Below are 19,731 nucleotides of genomic sequence, written 5' to 3' on the forward strand. Positions count from 1 at the left end.
AGAATCTTCAACCCCGTTACCAAGCTTGCATCGAGAGTTAAACTGACAACTCAGTTTAAGACTTGGAAATCCTTCAACAACTGAAGAGTCCTGGAAAGAAATTGCTCCCTTTATTTTTGGTCGTTCTTTTTGTGGAATTTTTTTAGTTGAAAAGAGACAAAGCTGAGAGCAGAGTTTAATGCCCTCCTCATGAAATGAGCTTGGTCATAAAGAAACAGTTAATCAGGCGGGATGGTGATTATTGCCAATCCTTCACCATCCCACCTCTCCCCTGATTGAGTCAATGATGGGAAGGCCTGTGACAGCCTTTCAGTTCCACCACTAATTGAAGGCCTTAATTGGGTATTCACCCAGCGACGAGCGGGGGTCTTGCCATGCAAGAAGTCTGAAAAGCAAGCCATGGAAAAGTGGCTGTGGGCTTCTGGAGAAGCGTATCTTGTTCGAAAGCACTCAAGTGCCTGATCTCGGGACCCAGCATGGGAAGGGAAGGGGGTGGAGCATTGAGAACCATTGCCCTGCCCTTGCTGCCCACTCTCCTATCGCCTCCCCTGCGAACCTCACCATGCAATCTTCCTCCTGCCATAACTCACGTTGACCTGGGTCTCTCAGCTATCCTGGGCCTTGGGTGGGTGCGCTACCAGCTGCAGCCACCACCTTCCTGGTGGCATTACTCACCAAGGCACAGCCGCCAACTTCTGATTGGCTGACAACTCATGGCAGGTGGGACTTCCACCCTTGTGGGGACTGGAGGGGGTGATCTTCGATCTCAGGTAAGGCCCATCGCTGCCCAGTTAAGTGCCCGATTGATATTCAAATCAGCGGGTTTTCTGTAAAAGAGGAAACACAGGGCTCTTGCTAGCCACTGGGCAAGACCCCCCCCCATCGCTGTCAGTAAATTCTACCTGAAGTTACAGGGATCTCTGCTCCACAACACTCCAGGACCTATAATGCAGTAGTCTTCTGGGTTGTGTAGCAAATCAGGATACCAAATTTTTTCTTCACTTCGGAGAAAAAGGAAAACTAAAGCTTCTAACAGGTGGACAAGAAAGACTATAATGAAATAACCCCATTTGGAAAGGCAGGAATCATGAACAGGAGATCAATGAGAAAGAGAGAGGAATAATATCAGTCCCTGTCAAAGCCAGCTACAGCTCCGAGTATGCCATCCGCCATTTTGATTCCCTCATGTTGAAGAAATGTGTCTTCAGAATCCACAGAACCAGTTATTGGTAGTGAAAGTAAAACTGTAATCTACATTCAAAACAGGCCCAAGTGGAACATGATGAAACAATCAAAACAACAGCCTCCAGAAACATTTCCTCAATTCTAAAATGGCTGCCTTATATTTCTGGCAAGCAAAATGGTTTCCTAAGCTGCACCATGGCAGCAAAAGATATTTTGAAAGTATTCCGTCTGGAAATTCTAGCTCCTAGAAAAATCACACAGGAATGAGATGGTGGGAGGGGGGGTAGAGGGGTGGTGCTTGTACCAAAGGCAGAAGATTAAAGGGTGAAAAGGCCACAGTCACAGAGGCATTAGGAAGACTGAGGAAGAAGCCATGACGCACTTAGAGATTGTGAAGCAAAATGGAAACAGTTGGAAGAAATTGAAGTTAGGAAATATTGAGGGAATAAAGGGATGACCAATGAAATTCAAAATAGCTGGAATAGTTCGAGCGGGAGTGAGTGCAGCACAGTTAGTGTGTGAGGTGGCACGATGGCACAGTGGTTAGCACTGCTACTTCACAGCGTCAGGGACTCGGGTTCAATTCCAGCCTTGGCTAACTGTGTGGACAGTAAGAAGTCTCACAACAACAGGTTAAAGTCCAACAGGTTTATTTGGTAGCACGAGCTTTCGAAGCACTGCTCCTTCATCAGGTGACTCATTTTAACCTGGTGTTGTGAGACTTCTTACTGTGCCCACCCCTGTCCAACGTTGGCATCTCCACATCATAACTGTGTGGAGTTTGCACATTCTCCCTGTGTCTGTGTGGGTTTTCTCCGGGTGCTCCGGTTTCCCCCCACAGTCCAAAGATGTGCCGGTTAGGTTGATTGGCCATGCTAAATTGCCTTTTAGTGTCCCAAGATGTGTTGTTAGGGGGATTAGCAGGCTAAGTACGTGGGTTAGGTCGGTGCAGACTCGATGGGCCAAATGGTCTGCTTCTGCACTGTATGGGATTCTATGATTCAAGCGGTGACTGGGAAACTTAGGAATATCAAGAACGATCATGGTAAAAGTCTTGTTATTTTGTGTCTCCGACAAGGCCAGCATTTATTGTCCATCCCTAACTGCCCTTCATTCAAGTGGTTCACTGGGCCATTTCAGAGGGCAGTTAAAAATCAACCACATTTCTATGGAGTCACATGTAGGCCAGACCAGGTAAGGATGGCAGATCTCCCTGCCCTAAAGAACATGAGTGAACCAGATGGATTTTTATGACTGTCAATAACAGTTGTCATAGTCACCAATTTAGTGAGACTAGCTTTCAATTCCAAATTATTATTAATTGAGTTTAAATTCCAACCGGCTGCCATGGGTGGCACTTGAACCCAGAATATTTGCCTGGGTCTCTGGATTACGAATCCAGGAATCATAACGAGGAATGCCTTTGTTGTACGGCTGCCACTGCTCCAAATAAATGTACGAATTAGGAGCAGGAGTCGGCCAGTAGGCCCCTCGAGCCAGTTCCGCTGCCATTCAATAAGATCATGGCTGATCTGACTATAACCTCAACTCCACGTTCCCACCTCCCCCCGATAGCCTTTCAACCCTTTGATGATCAGTAATCTATCTACCTCTGCCTTAAAAATATTCAAAGACTCTGGGGGGAATTTTCCCATCCCGCCCACCATGGGAATCAAAGCAGGCGAGGGCTGCACCATGGAAAGGTCCGTTGACCTCGGGCGGGATTTTCTGGTTTCGGGGCGAGCGCGGCTGGAAAATCCCACCCTCTGTTTCTACACCTTTTTGAGGAAGAGAGTTCCAGAAACTCGAGAACCTCTAGAAAAAAAAAAATCCTCATCTCTGTGCAAAATTTACTGGTTGAGAATTCGGAGATATAATGAGCGAAAATAAAGTGAATATTCAATACTCCTACCAGTCGAGTGGGGTTTTTTCTGTTGAAAAATTTAGTGTAAATTTATCTCATTTCACTCCAAACTTTAATTTGTTTTTACAGTTTAGAGCAGGAGATATCGAATGCGGCACCGATTCATAGATGTGATCATATCTAATATACAGACTAACGATTAAGGAGAAAAGATTTGCACTTACATAGCATCTTTCATGGCCACCGGACATTGAAAAGTTTTACAGCCAATGAAGTACTTTTTCTGAAGTGCAATCATTGTAGCAAGGTGGCACAGTGGTTAGCACTGCTGCCTCACAGCGCCAGGGACCCGGGTTCGATTCCAGCCTTGGGCCACTGTTGGTGCGAAGTCTGCGTGTTCACTCCGTGTCAGCGTGAGTTTCCTCCGGGTGCTCCAGTTTCCCCTCACAGTCCAAAAGACGTGCAGGTTAGGTGCATTGGCCATGCTAAATTCTCCCTCAGTGTACCTGAACAGGTGCTGGAGTGTGGCGACTAGGGGATTTTCGCAGTAACTTCATTGCAGTGTTAGCGTAAGCCTACTTGTGACACTAATAAATAAACTTGAAAAAACTGTTGTAATGTAGGAAACACGGCAACCAGTTTGCGCACAGCAAGCTCCCATAAACAGTAGTGTGATAGTCACCAGGTAATGTCACTGAATGGCCTAATTCTGCTCCTATATGTTATGAACTTATGAATGTGTTTTTGCGATGCTGATTGAGGGTAGATATTGGCCAGGACACTGGAGATGATTTCCCTGCTTGGACCGAGATCGATATTCTGACCTTCTGCATTGAGGGATTTTATGATTCTATGATATTCAGAGCCTTGTGTTGTTATGATTACTCCTCATGGTGCGATGTTGCAAGGCAGCTAAAGCTTTCGACAGCTGCAGAGCGCTTCTACCCTGAAGGAGGCTGCCCTCTCCATTCAAAACTTAGCAGTCATTTCCTTTTTCAGAACAGCTGCCTGCGTGACAGCATCCAGCTGTGCAAATTCTTTCATTTCTGAAGGCGGATGCACTGAGCTGAAGATATCTCTGCGCTTCCTGACTGTGTAGGAAGATTTATTCTCTAATTACAAGGTTAAATCGACAATCCGTTTAAGAGACATGAGAGCATTTTAATCCTCTCTGAATGAGAATCGACTGCAAGCTGCATTTCTGGCATCTTCAAGGATGCTTTTATATATGTTCTTTAAACTTGGAGTGTGCGCCCTGCCACGGATTAGTTGGAGAGCGCATTGCCTGGCATTGTACAGAGCAGGAAGGATCCAAGTTTGAGTTAGTTAATCATAAATGGTGTAACAGCCAGATGCAACAATTAATGGCTTTAGATGAGAATCACAGTGTGTTTCCCCACTGCTGACTGTTCTCCAGTGAACTGTACTGGATTAGTGAGCCCAATTGTTGGGTAAGGACAAGAGCAGGGCCTGGCTGTGATCCTCATCATTTTCAGGGGCGGTGCGATGGCACAGTGGTTAGCACTGCTGCCTCACAGCGCCAGAGACCTGGGTTCGATCCCCAGCTTGGGTTACTATCTGTGCGGAGTCTGCACGTTTTCCCCGTGCTCTAGTTTCCTCCCACATTCTGAAAGACGTGTTGGTTAGGTACATTGGCCCTGCTAAATTCTCCCTCGGTGTACCCGGCGCCAGAGTGTGGCGACTAGAGGATTTCCACAGTAACTTCACCACAGTGTTAATGTAAGCCTACTCGTGACATTAATAAATAGATATTAAAACTTTCAACTTTCAAATAGCTGTTGTTACAAATTGTGTCGGTTTTGTGTGACGATTCATCGTTGGGGCAGGATACAGGAGGATGTCCAGTGCCAACAAATGCAAAAACGCTCAAACTTTGACAATTTCTCAAAATCCCTCCAAAGCGCTGCCACTAACCCCGTCCCCTCAAATCACCATAGCTGCTCCGTGCACACGCATTAGTGGATGACTGAAAACACCAATAAATCGCTCCTGTTCAGGGAATTGGCTTCACACTTTCCCCCTTCAGAATGTTCCAATCTGATGGCAGCCATTGTGCTCTGTTATAAAATAAGGAGGTCAGATAGTTAATGAAGCTCCAAGAACTTTGGCATCTTGGCAAATCCGAAGTTGGCGCCAGAAGCTAGGCGGCTTCTTGCGAGCTGTGCCCAGCCTATCGTCTAATCCTATCTTTTACTCTCATTCTGTGCTTTTAGAACTCTACCAAAGCCTGGCTATTACTGTAACACTACATTCTGCACCCTCTCCTTTTCTATGTAGGGTGTGCATTGTCCGTGTAGCGCGCAAGAAACAATACTTTTTTTCACTGTATACTAATACAAATCCAGGGTAGCATATGGACAATTCTGGTCACCCTATTATAGAAAGGATATTATCAAACTAGAAAGAGTGCAGAAAAGATTTACTAGGATGCTATCGGGACTTGATGGTTTGAGTTACAAAGAGAGGCTCGATAGACTGGGACTTTTTCCCTGGAGCGTAGGGGGTTTAGGGGTGAACTTATGGAGGTCTATAAAATAACGAGGGGTATAGATCAGCTAGATAGTCAAGATCTTTTCCCAAAGGTAGGGGAGTCTAAAACTAGAGGGCATAGGTTTAAGGTGAGAGGCAAGAGATACAAAAGGGTTCAGAGGGACAGTTTTTTTCACACAGAGAGTGGTGAGTGTCTGGAACAAGCTGCCAGAGATAGTAGTAGAGGTGGGTACAATTTTGTCCTTTAAAAAGCATTTAGACAGTTACATGGGTAAGATGGGTATGGAGGGATATGGGCCAAATGCAGGCAATTGGGACTAACTTAGGGGTAAAAACTGGGCTGAAGGGCCTGTTTCCATGCTGTAAACCTCTGTGACTCTAAGTGACAATAATAAATCAAATCAAATCAAAAACTCTCCAACATTTCTTCAACTGTGTGTGCATCCCCCACTCCCTTCTTCCCCATTATTGGTGGCGTGCCTTCAGTTATCCGTATCCCATTGTCTGAAATTCCCTCTCTAAATGTGTCCATCTCTCTTTCCTCAAGACTCTCTTTAAAACTTATCCTCTTGACCAAACCTTTGGTCCTAAAGAGATGTAATTTTTTTACTGATTATGCTCCTGATTATGTTGAAGAACCAACTAGGGAATGTGTGATCCTAGATTTGGTATTCTGGAACCAAAAGGAATTAATTAATAATGCTGTTGTGAGCAGTCCTTTAGGGAACAGTAACCATAATATGATAGAACTCTTTCAATAAGATGGAGTGAAGAAGTCCAATCTGAAACCAGCATCCTAAATTGAAAACAAGGAAACTATGATGGTATGGGGTGGCACGGTGGCACAGTGGTTAGCTCTGCTGTCTCAAAGCGCCAGGGACACGGTTTCAATTCCTGGCTCGGGTCACTGTCTGTGTGGAGTTTGCACATTCTCCCCATGTCTGCATGGGTTTCCTCTGGATGCTCCAGTTTCCTCCCACAGCCCAAAGATGTGCAGATTAGGTGGATCAGCCATGGAAAATAGCCCCTTAGTGTTGGAGTACTACAAGGGGAAATGCATGTGGTTATGGGGGTAGGGCCTGGGTGAGATGTGGTCAATGCTGACTCATTGGGTGAAATAGCCTCCTTCTGCACTGTCGGAGTCTATGATTCTATGAGGCATGAGTTGGGTAAGATAGATTGGGGAACTTCATTAAAAGGCATGATGGTGGATAGGTAATAACTAATATTTAAGGAACAAATGTATGCATTTCAACAGTTGTACATTCCTTTTTGGCACAAAAACACAAGAAAAGTTGCCTAACCAATGACTAACAAAACAAATTAAGAATCTTGTTAGGTCCAAAGAGGAGTCATATAAAGTTGCTAGAAAAAGTTGTAAGCCTGAGGATTGGAATAAGCTCATTTTCGGCAATGGAGGACGAAAAGATTGCTTAAGAGGAGAAATAGAGTATACAAGCACACTTGTAAGGAACATGAAAGGAAGATACGCATCTGTAAGTATCTAAAAAGAAAAAAGATTCGTGAAGACAAATGTAGTTCCCTTACAGTCTGAGACAGGAAAATTTATATTGGAGAACTAGGAAATGGCAGAGCAATTAAACGACCACTTCTGTCTTCATTGAGAAGGACACAAATAACTTCCCAGAAATGCTAAAGAATCATGGGTCTATTGAAAAGGAAGAACTGAAGGAAATTAGTATTAATAGAAATATAGTATTGGAGAAATTAATGGGACTGAAAGCTAATAAATCCCCAAGGCCTGAAAATCTACATCCCAGGGTACAGATTGGACGGTGGCAAAAGTAACCCTCCTATTTAAAAAAGGAGGGAGGAAGAAAATAGGGATTTACAGATTGGTTAGTCTACCATCTGTAATTGGGAAAATACTAAAGTCTATTCGTAAGGATGCAATAACAGAACACTTAGATAAGGATTAGACAAAGTCAACATAGATTTATGAAGGAAAATCTATGTGAAACAAACCTACTGAAGTTTTTTGTGAATATAACTAGCAGAATAGATAAGGGTGAACCAGTAGATGTGATGTATTTGAAATTTCAGGAAGTTTTGATAAACTCGCATATAAGAGACGGATGGGATTGGGGGTAATATATTGGCATGGGTTGAAAATTGGTTAGAAGATAGGAAACAGAGTGTAGGGATAAATGAGTCTTTTTCAAAATGGCAGGCAGTGACTAGTGGGGTCCCGCAGGGATCAGTGTTTAGTCCCCAGCTATTCACAATATACATTGTTGATTTGGATGGGAAAACCAAAAGTAATATTTTCAAGTTTGCTGACAACACAAAACTTAGTGGGGATATGAGTGGTGAAGAAGATATTAAGAGGCTTCCAGGTGATTTAGACAAGTAGAGTGAGTGGGCAAATATGTGGCAGATGCAGTGTAATGTGGATAAATGCGAAGTTATTCACTTTGGATGGAGAAACAGAATGACGGAATAGCCTACTCCTGCTCTTATCTTCCATGTTTGTTTTGGATGTTAAAGGTTTTGTATCTGTCAGTTACCATTATTTTTGAGTGCAGTTGCAGGAGACTGCCTTCCTGTGTTACATTACAGAAACAGGCGGCTTTGAGTTATTAGTGACTCACTGATATTTACGTTCCCTAGTTCTGGTGTCCCTCACAAATGGAAATACAGATCGGATCTCCCCAAAAATTTCAAATGTTAAAGAAGTGTGAAAATGGGAGTGTTCCACAACAGTCCTTGTGGATGAGTTTGGTGCTGTAATCTCCTGGTGCTCTCAGGTTTTCTGAAGGCTGGGAGCTGTGCACCCTTTCTGGGCTCAAAGCCGTTCTCGCCGGATACGAAACTGCGAATCGTTTATTTCGCCTCTCCCGCAATCTTCCCGGCTCGCTGCGCCAGATCGCACCTATATTCTCTATATTGACCCCATTAGGTCACCCACTCAAATTTGACTTTTCTCGAAGAAAGGTTCGGACCTTGTTAAATCTTTTCTGATCGGTAAGGTTGAGCTTTTCGTGTTAGCTTTCCTGATAAATATTGAGGCAAAGTAATTATTTGCTATTTCTGTAATTTCTTTGTCAGATTATTATGTGTTTTCCAAAGTGGGCCTATCTCTATCTGGATTTCTCTTTATGTGATTTGTTTATCTGCAGAATGCTATTTTTACATGGCTTCATAAGTTAATTCCACAATTTCTCTTTGCATTCCTAATTGTTTTTGGCTTATTTCTCTAACATTTTCATGTTCCCTTTTGTCATCCTCTCCGTTGTTGTCTTTGTAGTTAGTTAGTCATGTTGTTTTTATTTCAATTTTGATTTATTTCTTTATTCATCCATTGTGTGTCATTACTGGTTAGTTGTTCTTGTTTTTTAGTGGACCATATATATCTCCTTGACTCGATGGGCTGCATGATCTCTTCCCACGCTGTTTTGACTTTATGGGCTGGATTTTACACTCCCCAGCTAGTGGGAGGTTTCAAGACTGTGGGAAGGGAAAGTAAAATCTAATCGGGGGCATTCTCGCACTTATCCACCTGCCCCTGGCCTGTCTGACATTTTATAGAAGGGGGAGGAGGTGTCGGGTGGCCTTCTGTCCATGGACCTATTGAGGGCTGCTGAAGGGCCTCATCCCACCCTGCCAGTGTTTTACCCACAGTGGGTGGGGGAGGGGGGCACTTTAATACCTTAACACAAAAATAACTTCCTTGCCTCAAGTCTTTGGCCCATCCCTCGCTCTTGTGGCTTTTGAAGGACAGCTGACTAGGAGCAAGTTATGATGTGGAGATGCCGGCGTTGGACTGGGGTGAACACAGTAAGAAGTCTCACAACACCAGGTTAAAGTCCAACACGTTTATTTGGTAGCAAATACCATAGGCTTTCGGAGCGCTGCTCCTTCGTCAGATGAAGTGGAAATGTGCTCTCAAACAGTGCACAGAGACACAAAATCAAGTTACAGAATACTAATTAGAATGCGAATCCCTACAGCCAGCCAGGTCTTAAAGGTACAGACAAGTTACCCAGAGACAACTTTTCAAAATCTTTTGCATTAAGCCTGAAACAAAAGGAAATGTGTAGCTCTCATAACCATATTAGGCAATCACATATAGGTCATGGCTATCTGAACCTCTTGTGGCTCAAACATAAGTAATGGTCAGTTGCATCTCTTGTGGGTCAGTGAATAGGCGACACCTTACAATAAACAATATGTAGTGAGACAATCCTTGTCTTACTAGAATTCATTTAGCATGAAGCCAGCAGTTAACAGGCAACCTCAATGGCTTGGGAATTTAAACAGATGAAATTAATAAAGCCACTTAATATCCAGAAGGCATTCAGTCTTGTGTCAGCCAACATAGGCACATTCTTTCAATTAAACCTCTTTTACCCGCGAAGGTTTCAAGGCACAAAGAAAGATGCCAATAATATAATGTAGAGAAAAAAAGCTTCATTCCTGTTGTGGTTTGAAGGATGTTCCAAGGTTGTCAGTTAGGACCATCTATTAAACTAATTTTAGTGTATATTATGTATGCAGTTAAGAATTGAGGGTGGTACTCAGCCATTTGACCCCTCGGGGCCTGCTCCGCCATTCAAGAAGATCATGGCTGACCAGATTGTGGCTTCAACTCCACATTCCGCCTACAACTGATAACCTTTGACTCCCCATTGTTAGTCCAGAATCTATCCACCTCTGCCTTAGAATTATTGAATGACCCCGCCTCCACTGCTCACTGGAGAAACGGGGTGGGATTCTCTGGCCATGTTCACCAAAAACTAGAGAATCCTGCCTGAGGTCAATGGACCTTTGCGTGCCATCCCCCCCCCGCCCCCCCCCCCCCCAGCCCGCTACAATTCCCATGGCGGACAGGATGGGAGAACTTCTCCCAAGATTTCCAAGGATTCATAATCCTCGGAGAGAAGAAACAATTCTTCTCATCTTCTCCTAAATGGGAGACCATTTATGTTTAAGTGTCCCCTAGTTCTAGTTGATCTCACAAGAGGAAACATTCTTTCAGCATCCACCCTGTTAAGTCTCCTGTTATGATCACTGGCTAGATGCCAGATTGTGGGAGAGGCCCGGTTAGGAACCAAAACGTTTTAAGCAGACAAAATTTGTGATTCAGGACACTTAATGAGTGAATAAAGCTACGAGATTCCATGAATTTGGAAACAAGCAAAAATAAACTTTACTATTTACAGGTTCGGAAAGATAAACCAATTTGCAATATGTCAATTAACGGACAAATTGTGTTTGAGCACCTTACACTACAGAATAAATGACAGATGTGACCAAACCCAGTTCCAGAGTGTCAGCTGTGTTTTTGCCCCGTAGTCTGCTATATGGAGTCACCAACCTTTAGATCCCTTCCTGAATCTTCTCTGTTACCCACATTGCTTATCGTATGCTCCCTGTACCTCTTTCTGTAACTTGGAGCCTATTTCTTGCCTCTTTTTAACTTAATGGGACTGGTTCCTAAACCCTGTCTTTATCCCTCTCATCTCTCTTTATCCCTCCCCGGGACACTTTCTTTATCCTATTCTCTGCCTCCTTTCTTGGTTTGTCCCCTCTCCCTAACCCCCTCCTGTGTTCCATTCACTGGGACTCCTGTATTGGCACTCCTCACCAGGTCACCTGATCTGACCTTGTGTGCCATCCTTCTCACTTCTGATGAGGTACCAGAGGATTGGAGAGTAGCTAACATTGTTCCTCTGTTTAAGAAGGGCAGAAGAGACAATCTGGGAAATTACAGGCCTGTGAGCCTTACATCAGTGGTGGGGAAATTATTGGAGAAGATTCTTAGGGACAGGATGTATTCACATCTGTAAGAGAATAGGCTTATTGGTGATAGGCAGCATTGTTTTGTGAAGAGGAGGTCGTGTCTCACAAACTTGATTGAGTTATTTGAGGAAGTGACAAGAAACATTGACCAGGGCAGGGCAGTGGATGTTGTATACATGGACTCTAGTAAAGCCTTCGCCAAGGTTCCTCATGGCAGGCTGATACAGAAGGTGAAGTCATATGGGATCCGAGGTGAGCTGGTAAGGTGGATACAAAACTGGCTTGGGCATAGAAAGCAGAGAGCAGCAGTGAAAGGGTACTTTCCTACCTGGAGGTCTGTGACAAGCGGAGTTCCACAAGGATCAGTGCTGGGGCCCCTGTTGTTTGTAATATATATAAATTATTTGGAGGAAAATGTAGGTGGTCTGATTAGTAAATTTGCAGATGATACAAAAATTGGGGGAATAGCGGATAGTGAGGAGGATTGTCAGAGGATACAGCAGGATATAAATCAGCTGGAGACCTGGGCTGAAAGATGGCAGATGAAATTTAACCCGGACAAATGTGAGGTGATGTGATTTGGAAGGTCTGCTGCGGAAGAAAAGTGTACGGTAAATGGTAGAGCCCTTCGAAATATTAGCATACAGAGGGATCAGTTCCCTGAAGGTGGCAACTCAGGTGGACAAGGTGGTCAAGAAGGTATACGGCATGCTGGCCTTCATCGGTAGGGCGTTGAGTATAGGAATTGGAAAATCACGTTCCAGCCGTATAAGACTTTGGTGAGGCTGCATTTGGAATATTGTGTACAATTCTGGTCACCACACTACCAGAAGGATGTTGATGCATTGGGAAGGGTGCAGAAGAGATTTACCAGGATGTTGCCTGGTTTGGAGGATATGGACTATGAAGAAAGGTTGAACAAACTTGGATTGTTTTCATTGGAGCGCAGAGATGAGGGGGGACCTGATAGAGATTTACAAGGTTATGAAAGGCTTGGATAGAGTGGATAGTCAGAGTCTTTTCCCCATGTTCGAAGGGTCAATTAATCGGGGGCATAGGTTGAGAGTGAGAGGGGGAAAGTTTAAAAGAGCTGTAATGGGCAGGTTTTTCACACAGAGGTGGTGAAAGCCTGGAATGTGCTGTCGGAGGAGGTAGTGGAAGCAGATTCTATAACAACATTCAAGAGGCATCTGGATAGATACATGAATAGGCAGGGAATAGAGGGATATGGACCATGTAGAGGCAAGGAAATATTAAATTAGAGAGGCATCAGTGTCGGCACAGATTTGGTGGGCCGAAGGGCATGTTCCTGTGCTGTACTGTTCTTTGTTCTTTCTGTACAAACACATCAGTCCTTGCCAAGAAGAATGTAAAATAACAGAACTGCACATGTGACCAGTCCCTGGCCAACGAATGCGCGCATGGCTGGAGGATTGTCAGGAATCAGAATTTCCAACCTTTGAACACACCAAGCTTTCAGGGCACCTTTCCCTTTGGAAGAAAGAAACCTTCCCTGCATTCTTACAAGAATTTAACATCATAAACTTCGAACAAATAGCTTACTGCACACTACGCATAAACTTTTCACTTTGCTCCATAATTACACATATCATATTATAAAGTTACAAAAGTTTAATGAATACAAAGGCTGACACATGTAACAAGAAGGATTAGCAGGATTTCTTCCTCCGTACCTCTTCCTACAGGATGGTTACGGTTAAGTAGTCTATAAACCACTCCTGTTTGTGATTTCCTATCTTTACTGTTTCTGATCTCTACCCAAACTGATTCTATGGGTGGATGGGAGGCAATACTTTGGGGCTGCTAACCCCAGCCAGGATTCCCCATGGCCCCTTGAATTGGGTGCAAGGGCCAAATTGGGGTCCATAGAATTTGGCCCATCGAGTCTGCACCAACCACAATCCCATCCAGCCCCTATCCCCTTAGCCCCACATATTTACCCTGCTAATTCCCCTGACACTAAGTGGCAATTTAGCATGGCCAATCAACCTAATCCGCACATCTTTGGAGTGTGGGAGGAAACTGGAGCACCTGGAGGAAACCCATGTAAACACGGGGAGAATGTGCAAACTCCAAACAGACAGTAACCCAAACCCGGAATTGATCCCGGGTCCCTGGCGCTGTGACCACTGTTAACCACTGTGCCGCCCAAACAAGGGACTGGGCACTCAGAGGGGGTCCTCGTAAGGTGTCAAACCTATTGCGAGTCTCTCGGACCACTGCGCCTGGCCGGATCAGTTTCTCATCCAGAGCAGGCGAGAACCTGATTTAAATGCAATTAGCAAGCTGGAAGCCTGATTCAACAGCCTTCTAGAATTCTTCCATCCCTGCTGCAGTGGGAAGTCAGGTGGACGCTAAGTCATCCTGGTCCTGGCAATCGGCAGGAACAAGGCACTGTGGACTCTGAGGGGGGGGGGGGGGGTGGTGGTGATGGTGTTGCAAGGAGGTAGGTACTGCCCCCAACTGTGCTTGTGGGCTCCTATGCCATTCCCAGGGTTCCCTCAAGGGACCTGGGGATTTGGAGGGCTTGGCTGAGGGGAAAGTGTTTCCTCGGGGTTCTTCCTCAGGATGGGGCTTTTGTGGTTGGACTTCACCTTGTTACCCTGGAAAACGTGGAAATCATTCTTAGGATGGTGATTTCAGGCACCTCTCTGGTAACATTTTTTATTATTGTTTGTGTTCTATAAAACCTTTGAAGTGGCCTGGTCTCATTAAAATTGATGACCTCTGAACACCTGGAAGCTTTCAAAAATCACAGCAGCATCCTATTCTACAGTATGGATTGCCGTTTGCTGATTTCAGAAGTCACAGGTGTTACCAGATCTCTTTGAAGTGCTTTGATTGACAGGAGCATTCAATTTCATTCGGGAGACCCTTTGCTTTCTCTCAAGATCCCCTGCTGCACTGAAACATCTTAGAAATGCTTTGAGTGACAGGAGCATTGAATTTCACTAGGGACACAAGCCCTGGCAATTCTGAAACCTTTTTGAACTTCTTTGACTGACAGCTCCAGAGTAGATCAAAGAAGGGATTAGCTGAGGCTTGTTTTTACAAGGAACTGATGGTCCATTAACTGCTAACAGATTTTTTGATTGGCAGCTCCAGGGAAAATCAAAAAGTCCATTGTTGATACAATCAGTTCGTGCTCTATTATGTCTGAAGTGCTTCCTCTTTTCACCACATTTGTTCTGTCTGGCCGTATTTTTGTAACACTGCAGTATTTGTACAAGTCTCTGACCCTTCCAAGAAAGCAGAAATGCATTCTAATACCGTTATTTTTCCCAATTGGCTCTTTTCTCTTGCCTGCAGTGCTTCTCACTGAACTCCTAAGCTTCATATTACTGATCTTTTTCTCTTGTTTTTTTTTTAACTCTGCAAACTTCAAGGTTGGACTGACTAAGGTTTTTTATTTTTGAGATAGAGGAGGCTGAGGAAAGATTTAAGTGAAGTATATAAAATAATGAGGGGGCCTTGACAGAGTGGATATGGAAGGACCTATTTCTAAAACCAGAGAAGTATTCAGAGAGTATAGATTACAAGTGATAGGCTGAAGGATTTAAGAGGATTTGAAGGAAAATTATGGGAGTGGAGGGGGCGGGCAGAGGCAGAAAGCTGTTAAAACATAGAACGCCTGGTTATCTATTAGAAGTATCATAATCTACAAGACTACTGCCAAGGGCTGAAAACTGAATCTCTTTCAGCCGGCAGACATCTGGTGGGCTGAATGACCACCTCCTCTGCTGTCATTCCCTATAAGTCCATAGCCAATCTCCTCACTTCATCAATGAGACCCTCAGAATGACCATTCATTTTAGTTAATTAAGACATCAAAATAATTTTGACATTGACATATAAGATGAGGATGCAGAATCTTGTGCATTTGAACATTGGCTCTTCGAAGTTTCACAAGACCGACTTTTCTTCTGGCTCCCTTGGATTTTAAATTGACCTTGGAGTGATGACAATACCACACTTAGCAAACATGCTGGATACTACATGTGAAAACTTAAAGTACCAGACTCTTTCTACATGATTTGGCTTTCTCCTCAGCCTTTTTAAGAACTGTTCATAAAATTTCAATGTAATTCATTGGCACTCTGGGATATCATGAGGACACGATAAAATGCTATGCAAGAAATCAAGGGGGCAATTCTCCCAAAAACATTCTAACGCCGGAATTTTATTGCCTCGACTGTCCCCAGAATTGGGGCGGGAGAGGCTCGCAGAACAGAAATCTCTGTTGGCCTCGAGCGGGGTTTTACAATCTCGCCCAAGCGTCGAATTCACGTACAAACTGGAGTAAATCCTGCTGTTTTTTTTTAGTGGGATTTTCAAAATGAATCTCCCACACTCTGTGCACTGCAGAGGAAACAAGTGTGAATCACGCTAAAAATCAGTGGGTGGGGCCTATTCCTGCTGGAGAGGCCGGCAGCATAGCGCTGAGCGGGCTACTGCACATGCGCTGATCTGTCATCACCGAGGTCAACGCATGTGCAGTGGTCCGGCACTGCCGGCCTCCTGATTGCTGGCCAGCCTGATCGCTGGTCAGTCCAGAAACCCCCCATCACTGTCCCTCTGAGCCCCTCACAGCCTGATCGCTGACTCTGTGAACATATTCGGGCCCAGCCTCGACCGCCTGCCACGCCCCACCTCGATCTCCCCATCCCCCCCACCCTCCCGACTGCCGCCTCGATCACCTGATCGCCGTTTCCCCCCCCAATGGCAACCCTGACCCCATTCCCTGCAGTCCCAAACCACACCCCCCCGGGGGCAGGCTGACCCCCTTCCCCCCACCCTCCCACCCCGATGACTAGCCCCAATCGCTGGCTCCCTTCCTCTTCACTGCCGAGTGCAGAGTGGCTTCAGGAGCTCCCCTACCGCCACCGATCGCCCCCAGAGGCCTTGCCCTCTTTAGGCCCCGAACACATAAGGCCCCGCCCCCTTAGCACTGCCCAATGCCCAGTGGGCAGAGCCAAGATGTCCCACACATTGCCACTTTGCCCCTTGGACAGTGCCAAGGAGCCAGGCTGGCACTGCCAAGGTGGCAATGCCTGGGGAGGCCCCCCGCCTCCCCTGAACCTTTGGGAATCTCCATGACCCCCCCCCCTACACTCCAGTGGGGTCCAGCCGCCAGCTCCCAGCAAGTGGGGAGCTATAGTAAACCTTGCTGGAGTGAACCACTCCTGGTGGGGGGCGGAGGGGTGGCGGATGTTGGTGGGGGAGATGCGAGCGAGCCCGGAGACTTCAGCCCAAGGCCCACTATTGATATTTGAAGTAGATTAAAATCCTCATTTGAATAAATTATGCAGCTCCGCACTGATTTCTGGCACAGAGCTGACGCCGCTGGAAATCCAGCTGCCGGAGATTCGTGGAGGCTGTGGTGCCCAGCAGAGACCCCGCTAAATGGCCTCCACTTGAGTCTCCCGGCCCACTGCACAATAGCAGTGCAGCGGGCTGGGCGAATTGCACCCCCCCCCACCTCCCCAGACTTTTTATGATGTTTTTCTCATCATTTTTAGGATCTATGAGTGAGACAGTGGGAACCTGGTCATTAGAATGTATTCAAGGGCTGGTATTGGAGTAACTCTCCCTCTATGTGTATAGGGGATGTTTGCCTTCCAATGATTGGATGAGTTTGGAAACTCATGAGGCTTTATATGTGTTAATCTATATCTCCCTGCTTTATTGTATACAAGTTCAAAACACTAGCGTACTGTACCATGCTGATGTTCCTGCACTAAGTACAATTTCAGACCTACACCTCTCCATTATTACGGGTATGTGTGAAAGATAGAACCATTGAGATGCAGCTGACATGGGGAAAATCGCTGGTTTGATTGAGTTATATCACATTTTTAATGGACATTGCGTGGGACATCTAATCAGTCTTGTAATGAACTTAATTTTTTGAGGGGCAGTTCAGTTACGGGCTTCAATTATTTTTTCTGAGTTCTTGCAGCAATAGAGACTTCCAGAGGTAAATCCATAGTGATAACTCAAAAAGATTGGTCTCATAAAAAATCTAGCTTCCAGCGTTAATGTGAGACTGAGTTGTTCTCCCTTCAGTTATTCTGAAAGAAGGAAAAGTGGTAAGTGTTCTTGATTGTCAACTGAACAGTTAATTGCTGATATGGGAGCCTCACATTCCTGGCACATATGGCCTGGTGTGATTCACATGGGGGCATTTTTTAAAATTTTAGAGTGGTTGAACCCATATCAGTTTCACTGCCAACATTAGCAGGAGTCCCATTGATTTTCCCACTGGCAGCAGCACTTAGAATTCATTTGCAAGAATCGTGGCCTCCAGGACAAAGATCGTCTCTCACTAATTTACCAATGACATCCTTAATTAACAGAGCTAGCACTCCACTTTTTCCTAGCTTCCTATCCTTCCTAAATATCATGTACCCTTGAATATTCAGTTCCCAGTCTTTGTCATCCTGTAGCCATGTCTCTGTATTTCACCTTTCATTGAATTTCTAGCCCATTTTGGTGGCTTTATTTTATTCACAGAGTCAGAGATTTACAGCATGGAAACAGGCCCTTCAGCCCAACTTGTCCATCCCGCCTTTTTTTTAAACCACTAAGCTAGTCCCAATTGCTCGCATTTGGCCCAAATCCTTGTCTCCCCTTCTTACCCAAGTAACTGTCTAAATGCTTTTTTAAAAGAAAAAATTGTACCCGCCTCTACTACTACCTCTGGCAGCTCAATCCAGACACTCACCACCCTCTGTGTGAAAAAATTGCCCCTCTGGATCCTTTTGTACATCTCGCCTCTCACCTTAAACCTATGCCCTCTAGTTTTAGACTCCCCTACCTTTGGGAAAAGATATTGACTATCTAGCTGATCTGTGCCCCTCATTATTTTATAGACCTCTATAAGATCACCCCAAACCTCCTACGCTCCAGGGAAAAACATCCCAGTCTATTCAGTCTCTATTTATAACTCAAGCCATCAAGTCCCATTGGCATTCTAGTAAATCTTTTCTGCACTCTTTCATTCCTGGGATGTGGGTGTTGCTGGCTAGGCCAGCTTTTATTTTCATCCCTAATTGCACTTGAGAGGGTGATGGTGAGCTGCCTTCTTGAACCGCTGCAGTTGTTGTGGTGTAGGGACACCCACAGTGATGTTAGAGAGACAGTTCCAGGTTTTTGCTCCATGAGATTGAAGCAACAGTAATATATTTCCAAGTCAGGATGATGCATGGCTTGGAGGGAAATTTGCAGGTGATTGCGGCCCTATCCTTCTAGGTGGTAGAAAGCACAGATTTCGAAAGTGCTGTTGAAGGAGTTTTGGTAAGTTACTGCAGTGCATCTTGAAAATGGTACACTCCGCAGTTACTGTGCCTCAGTGCTGGAGGGGATGAATGTTTATTGTGGTGAATGGGGTGTCAATCAAGTGGGCTGTTTTGCCTTGGATGATTTGGAGCTTCTTCAATGTTGTTGGAGCTGCACTCATCCAGGCGCGTGGAGAGTATTCCATCACACTCCTGCCTTGTGCCTTGTAGATGGAGGACAGACTTTGGGGAGTCAGGATGTAAGTTCCTCTCTGCAGAATTCCCAGCTTCTGACCTTCTCTTGATTTGATTTGATTTGATTTATTATTGTCACATGTATTAACATACAGTGAAAAGCATTGTTTCTTGCGCGCTATACAGACAAAACATGCCGTTCATTGAGAAGGAAAGCGAGAGTGCAGAATGTCATAGCTAGAGTGTAGAGAAAGATCAACTTAATGCAAGGAAAGTCCATTCAAAAGTCTAACAGCAGCAGGAAGAAGCTGTTCTTGAGTCAGTTGATTCATGACCTCAGACTTTTGTATCTTTTTCCTGAAGGAAGAAGATGGAAAAGAGAATGTCCAAGGTGCGTGGGGTCTTTAATTATGTTGGCTGCTTTGCTGAGGCAGCAGGAAGTATGGACAGAATTAATGGATGGGAGGCTGCTTTGCATGATGGATTGGGCTACATTCACGAACAACAGTATTTATATAGCTGGTCAAGTATCGTTTCTGGTCAATAGTAACCCGCAGGATGTTGATAGTGGGGGCTTTCAGCAATGTTAATGCCATTGAATGTCAAGGGAACATGGTTGGATTCTCTCTTGTTGGAGATGGTCATTGTGTAGCATTTGTTGGCATGAATGTTACTTGCCAGCTGTCAGCCCAAACCTGAATCTTGTCCAGGTCTTGTTGCAAATGGACATGACTGCTTCAGTATCTGAGGAATCACAAATGATGCTGAACATTGTGCAATCATCTGCAAACAGTTTAGCGAGTTGAGAAAGGCCATGATCCCTCAATATCGGAGGGAATTCTCAGTTCTGAAGAGAGACTGACAAACTTGGAGGCTTTAGCTTAATAGGTAGAAAATATGCCTTAAAAGATACAT

Source organism: Mustelus asterias, chromosome 21 (genome assembly GCF_964213995.1).
Source record: "Mustelus asterias chromosome 21, sMusAst1.hap1.1, whole genome shotgun sequence".
Classification (NCBI taxonomy): domain Eukaryota; kingdom Metazoa; phylum Chordata; class Chondrichthyes; order Carcharhiniformes; family Triakidae; genus Mustelus; species Mustelus asterias.